Genomic DNA, 7,535 nt, shown 5'->3' with positions numbered 1-7,535 from the left:
ATACACATGTTAACAGATTTATCCATTTTACGGATGACATAACTGGAGTTCTTGATATTTTTGCCTAGTTCACTGATTCAGCTTGTCATGTGTACAAGCTATTGTTAAATTGAAAACCTTTGTGTAATGCAAGAGAGGAGAGAGAAGAGGAAAGGGAGAGGGGGAGAGAGAGCTTAAATGTTCAACAACTGGAGAGTGTTTAAATACTTTATAGCATATAAATTTAATGGAATTTTTTTTAAGCAATTGGGGTTAAGTAACTTGCTCGAGGTTACACAGCCAGTGTGTGTGTGTGTGTGTGTGTGTGTGTGTGTGTTAAGTATCTGAGGCCAGAACCAATCCCGGTTCCTTCCGACTCCGGGCCGGCACTCTTACTCACTGCCCCACCTAGTTACCCCTTAATGGCATATTTTTTAAACTGAACCTGTGATTTCATTGGTATAGGGAACTTCAAACTTTCATTGTCCCTACTACTCATCTGTTCTGTAATATATAGTCTTAGTTTCCTGTAGCACTGAGAGATGAAGTGACTACTTCATAGTCAAATAACCATTATGTGTCATAAGTGGGACTTGAACCCTTGTCTTACCATTTCCCATGTTGACTTTCTATCCACTATGTGATATTGTTATGGTGCCATAAAAATGATAAATATGAAGCACACAAGGAATGAGGTGATACAGAGTGAAAGCAACAGAATCAAAATGGTGTATAGACTGACTTCAATTGTGTAAAAGGAAAAAAAAAGCCTATGTGCGATATCCTTTGAGTATGCTCACCATTTGACCAAGTTGTGAGCTTTGAATGCCTTTTCTGGTTGTATGTGACTCAAGGCTGGAAGTCTTCCATTTTGGCCTTATGAAGAATCATTTTATCGACTTTAGAGAGAGAAGGGCAGATGACTCACTAGGAGTTTAAAAGGGAGCAACATTGTCCTCAGCTCTCTCTCCTTTTCAGCTAGTAATTAGGTCAGGACTCTTGCAAGCTTTGTCCTGAGAGAAGTATTGGTGAAGGGGGTGATTGCTTTATCTCCCACCCAGGTCTTCGTGCAGCCATGTGCATGTAATTTAAAGCATATGTCCTACTTACACAAACCTGAGCTAGGGTTTGAACTAGGCCTTTTGTGTATTTTTTCCCCTTCATCTTAGAGTAAGCACTTCTCTCTATGTGCATATAAATATGTGTATGTGTGTATACACATACATATATGCGTATATATGTATATGTGTGTATATATATGTATACATATATAAACATATCACAAAGGGTAGCTGTAATAGCAAGCACCAGAATAGTTCACACCTTGTTTCAGCTATTGAATTAACACCTTGTTTCATTTCAAGTTTCTTTTCAGCCTTGTATCAAGTCTGTTAAGAAACAGAACATGTGAACCCCACAACTTGTGAACCCTAGAACTCATGAACTCCTGCAACAGGAAGGGAAGGAGCTAATGACCACATATAAGGAGAGGCGCAGGCTAGAGACAGCAGAACTGAGAAGAGCACTCTTGTGGTGGCAGAGTTAAGAAGGAGAAAACTTGTGGTATCCCAGCATTCTGTTTGTCTGCTCTGTCTGTGTTGATATTTGTTTGTGGTACTTTGTACAGAAGCCCTAGGACCTTACTGGAAGCCCTGAAAGAGGATTTTCCGGTTGTGTGTTTACAGAAATCCTGGAGGAGGGTTTTGGAGGTCCTGGGACTTTACTGATGATTTGTGCTGACCTCTTGGACCTTGTTTGTGGGTCTGTGTTGATTTCTATGTTGATGATTTGTGTTGAGTTCTCAGAGCTTGTTGGTGGGTCTGAGTTGATTTCACAGGCAGATAGTGAATTGATGATGGTGCTGGCAATGTGCGTGAATATTATTGTGGCTCTGTCAAGCTTTGTCTTCCCAGAAACAGGAACTGTGAAGGACTTGAGGTGGACTAGAAACTATGAACTTCAATATGGAATGGGAATTGGACAAAGAGCTGGACAAGGAACTGGGAACTGTCTGCCTTTGAACACAGGCGACAGTTGGAGCTGGGACCATGGAAGCTGAGAGCCAGTTTTGAGTCAAGCTGAAAGAAGACTTTATTTGGATACTATGTACTGACTGAGAAGATTATGATTTACTGTGACCTAGGGGTGGAGAACTTTGACTTCTGTACTTTGTGATTGAATTAAGGATTTTTTGATTGACTAAATAAATGTACTTTATTTAAAACTGTGTGACCACTTTGGTGAAAACTCTGTGGCCATTTTAGTGATAAGCTGTTGCATTGTAACATGACGAATGCTTTATTTTGATTTTCTGTGATAAGTTGTAACATTGCAAATCCTGCATTTTGATGTTCTATGAATGTTTTGCTCTGATTTGTTATTGAATAAATAGAGAGTTTGCTATATTATGTAATCAGAACCTTGAAAGCTGTTCACAGCAGCAGTCCTCTGGAAAGCTGCTCATATATGGCTTTATAGTCACATGCAATGGTATCCACATGTAATAAGTGACCTATTAAATATGTGTGATATGTCACTTGTGCATGAGCAATTTATTAGATAGACTTGTTAGACTTACAGATGAACTTGTGGCTTTGAGAGATCTGTAGGTTTGGGGCCCATAGAATTTGAGCTGTCCTGGCAACAATTGCAGTTCTTTTTGAGAGTACATTAATTGACAAGAGGATTAACTAGAGTTACTATTTGATCAGGAGATACGTACCATGAGTTGTTTGGAAAGTATGGAGCAGAGGAGAAATATAAAATGCCTCATTAGTAATCCTGCAGACTTTTTATATTCTTATGAAGTCTGTCAGTCTCTGAGCAGATGGTAACAGCAGATATGAGTTAAATTACTCAATCCTTTTAAAATTTGTTTTTGTCAGATTTGTAAGACACTCTGGAAAGATAGGTGGTAAAAGGTTATGAAGGGCTTTGAAACCCAAAGAGAGGATTTTTCATTTGATCCAGTAGGCAGTAGGGTGCCACTGGGGTTTATAAAATGAAAGAGGGAATGTGGCCAGACCTGTACTTTAGGAAAATCACTTTGGAAGCAGAATGGATCAGAGTGGGGAGAGACTTGAGGCAGTCAAACACACCAGCAGACCATTACAATAATTCAAGTGTGAGGTGATGAGGATCTGTACCAAAGTCGTGGCAGTATAAGAGGAGAGAAAGAGGTTATATTCAAGAAATACTGAAAAGGAGAAATTGGCAGGTGTTGGCAATAACTTGGATTTGGAAAATGAAAAAGAGTAAGCAGCTGAGGATGTCTCCTAGGTGGTAAGACTAAGGACCTGGGAGGACAGTGTTGCCCTTTATACTAAATTGAAAGGTAGGAATTAAGGGAAGGGTTAGGAGAAAAGATAATGAGTTCTATTAGAAAAAGAAAGAAGGAAAGCAGGTTCATGAGTGTTGGAACTTCAAGTAGGCCTTGAAGGAGATCTAGATCAGAAGTATTTTGTTTGTGTGTTTATGAATTCATTTGGCTATGTTTTGATTAAGGTTTTGAAGTAAGCTTTTAACCTCTTGTTTGTATGCTTATTTGGTTGTTTATAGTAATAATATTAAACTTCAAAGTCTGTGAGTTTTTGGTTGTTAGCTCTGTGATATTTTCCTCATCCTCATTCTGGTTTTTGAATCTTTGGGATCCCTTCAGAAGTTTTTTTGTTTGGTTGCTTTTTTACTATTTTATTTTATTATAGCTACAACCTGGCTTTCCAATTGTTACTTTATTTTTTTTTCTTCATCATTTTCTTTAAATGTTCTCTTGAACCCATGGCTTTACACAGTTGTGTTTATGAAAAAGATGTGTGCCAGGTTTTATAATCTCGTTTCTTTCCTGAGTCTAATGCCTTTTCCTCAGATGTTTTCTGGATATCATACCTTATATTCCACACTCTTCTTGTCTCAGTTTTCATCATCAAAAGCACTATCCTTTCCTTCATTCCTTTTGAAATTGAACTTTCGAGTAATTTTTTTACTCCTGTAAAATAGACATTGAAATGTAAAGAGAAAATCCATTTAGAGGTAAAAGATATATTCTATACGTTAGAAACAGGCCCGTTGAAAATAGCTGAATTGTATATAAAGAAGCCCATAAGACAATGAATTTGCCTTTCTGTCACAGATTAAATTCCTTTCTTTTTATATAGCTACTCATCTGCATAAGTTCCTAACAGAAGTCTAGGAAGAGTAACTAGATGAATGGCATTCATCATCCTAAGCAAGGGCGGAATCCTTTACTGAGGGGACTTGTTCAGGAGCTAGAAGGGCTATAGAGCTGCAGAACTTCTTTATCCACTGATGTGTTGAGGGAACTCTGCTATACATTTAGTGCTCTACTTTGATGCTTATATGCGATGTTCTCATAGTCATGCTTGTCTTATGAGAGACATTGAGAGTGCTTCATATGAGATGTGATCTTAGTGTTGGAATAGTGGATAGAAACATTAGGTGACTATCACTATGTTATCGTAAATAGACATATACAATAACTGGGTAAATCATGCTCTCTTATCTGTTTTTAAATTTTTTAGATATCTTTTTCTTGAGGTCACCTTGATAGAGAAGTAAAGGGACTTGGCTTCCAATGTTTACTTCCTTCTGACTTAGATGAAAGAGATTTCATTGTTTTAAAGGTCTGCCTCTAAAAAATTATTAGCCCTTCAACAGTTCTGGAAAAGTCATTATCAGTTCCTTCCTGAACCAACACCTGACAAGGGAACTATTACAATTTTCAGTTGTTTCAAAGTAAATTCCAATATGTTATAATTCTGATATATATATTGCTAAGAAAATATATAAACTCCTTGAGGGCATGACTGCTTCATCTTTGTCTTTAATAGCCATAATTAATATTTATATAGTACTTTTAAGTTCATAAAGTGCTTTAAAATATTTTCTCATTTTATCCTCACAGCCACCCTGGGAGATAAGTTTATAATCCTCATTTTACAGTTGAGGAAACTAAGGCAGACAGGTTAAGTGATTTGTTGAGGTTCATAAAATTAGATAGTGTTTGATGCTAGAGTCTTCCTGAATTCAGGTTCAGTGTTCTATTTACTGTATCATCTAGATTCTGCCAACTTTAATTCTAGGAACTTAATAAATATTTCTTGAATAGAATTGATTTGTTTTAACTGAGTCTTTGTCTGCTTTGCTCTCTCATGTTTCCAAGATCAAATCCTGTCACATCTTATTATAAGTTCCAAAGGAATATCTTTCATTGTGTCAATGTAATGTTAACAGAATAGGAAGATCTTCCTTGTCCATTAATAGGCCTATGTGACCATGTGCTCTCTTTTCCCTTGGAACAGGAGTTGTGTTCCCAGGTCTAAAGGTACACAGGTTTTACAATCATGGATGTCTTTCTGCTTTCACAGCTGTGATACATCATGAGTCACATAGAGCCTATTGGGGAAGAACTTGCCTAAGGAGGAGCTTGCTTTGGGGGAAGTTTGCTTGTAGAAAGGTTTTTACACCTTTTGGTACTAAGCTAATTAGACACGGAGTTATGGTGCCTTTTGGCTCTTAACCTCTTAGTTGAAAACTATATATACTAGGAAGTTGGTATTTTACTTAGTTCATGAGAAGGACCTTTTGATTCCCAGGATGGGACTCTGAGTAACAGTTTGTAAAGAGTCCTCTCCCCCAAGTCCCCTCCACTATTCAGATGTTGGCGGTCTACCAGTCTGGTGGTGTATGTAGGTAGTTGTAATGTAGGTGGTTCAGATAGTTGGAGACCTGCTTGTTGGATTCTTACTTCTTTCTATTTGTCTGTACTGACTTATCTGTTAATTAAAGTAAGATAGTTAACCTCTTTAAGGTGTCTTTCATTTAGAAAAGCAAATCAAAGAACCTGTGCTAGCAGCTCACCCTGTGTGCTAGTGTGGTTGCTATACAGTCATCTCAATCTTGAATTATTTTAGGTCATAGGAAGATTTTTGTTGAAATGGGATCTGATTTATACATACTCAATGATGAGAGTCAAGTTGAACTTACATGGATTAGAAAGGGCTCAACCTATAAAGAATTAAATAAAAAAGAGTGGGGGAATTATGTGTATGTGTGTTATATATTTATATAAAATGTCTGTTTTCCCAGGAAACTATACTATGTGTTGCATCAAGTCAATAGAATTTCAATTAATCTACATGTATTTATTGAGGCCCTAAAATATGCCCAGAATTGTGTTATGTGCTGTGGATCAAATGGATGTATAAGTTATAATCAGTCATTAAGGAGTTTACAATATAATTGGTGACACCAGATAAGTCACACAAAGCAGTAATGAAAAAGAAGACAATCGCTTTCCGTCTTCCTTGGCTCCTTGGCAGTTGTATCTCTGCCGAGGCACGACCTCTCAGGCCACAAGCTGCTCCTCATCCTGCTGCCATCACCACCATGCCCCCCAAAATTGGGGAAACAAAAGACTTCTTGCCCAGAGCCAGGAGAAAAGATGCCACATCTGTCAAGATCAAGAAAAGCAAGGACAATGTGAAGTTTAAGGTTCGCTGCAGCAGGTAGGTACCTGTACACATTGGTTATCACAGACAAAGGGAAGGCAGGGAAACTTACACAGTCCCTGCCTCCTGGTTTGGCTGTGAAGGAGCTGGAGTGAAGGAATCATTCATTGTTACACCTACATTAAAATGTAGAAGAAAAAAAAAGAAAAAGAAGACAATCTATAATTTAATATTAAACTATTAAATTCAAAATGTCATAGTAATCCAATCAACCAATAATTAACACTTATTAAGTAATTCCTATGTGCCAGGGACTGAAGATACACATGCAATTCAGAGGATAAAAATATTAATGAAGCTTTAGGTTGATAGGGATGGTTTCATGGAAAACTGATGGCCTGATCTTATTTTTAAAGGAAGAGTAAGATTTGTTTGCATGAAGGGAAAAAAAAAGGAAGTGACTGGCCATTGAAACAGTATGAATGAAGTTATGATCATGGAAATGATTACAGCATCATGAAGGCATCAGATAGATCAAGGCAGAGATTTTGTTTGCAATGGCGAAAAATGAATTAAAGACAGGATGGGGCCCAATTATGGGAAGGCTTGAAATCTGAGCAGAGGTGTTTCAGCTTTGATAAAGTAGGAAATTATTTACCCATTTTTACAACTTTAGCTAGAGTCACTTAAGTTTAACTGGGATTTATAGATAAAACTAGAACATTTCACTGTACACTATAGGAAGAGTAGAGTTCTTCCTTGTGGGGATTAGGGGAACCATGGTTGGGAGATCACTTCTTTCCCCACTCCTTTATCTTCAAGGGAGGGGGGGAGGTCTCCAGTCATCCTGATCTATATTTTCCCACTGGACCTAGATGGCTCAGGAGGAGAAAGTGAGGCTTATGACTTTGCATAGCCCTCGCTCATTTAAATCAATTTCATTTGCAAATAATGGAATCAACTTTCTGATGTCATAGTCTTCTTCAAGAACAAAGGACAAGGGGTGGCTAAGTGGTGCAGTGAATAAAGCACCGGCCCTGGAGTCAAGAGGACCTGAGTTCAAATCTGACCTCAGACACATAATACTTA

General features: G+C 37.8%; 1 pseudogene; it reads left to right on the top strand.

Annotated features, from left to right (window-relative positions):
* The first annotated feature begins 4,238 nt into the window (after nucleotides 1-4,238).
* Nucleotides 4,239-7,176, top strand: LOC138167924 (large ribosomal subunit protein eL38 pseudogene; annotated as a pseudogene).
* Nucleotides 7,177-7,535: the final 359 nt, after the last annotated feature.

This window comes from Petaurus breviceps, unplaced genomic scaffold (assembly GCF_028583685.1).
Source record: "Petaurus breviceps papuanus isolate PSGF00001 unplaced genomic scaffold, PetGlider_PUasm1.0 330, whole genome shotgun sequence".
Classification (NCBI taxonomy): Eukaryota; Metazoa; Chordata; class Mammalia; order Diprotodontia; family Petauridae; genus Petaurus; species Petaurus breviceps.
The sequence above is the reverse complement of the archived record's forward strand: the minus strand, read 5'-3'. Positions and strand labels throughout refer to the sequence as shown.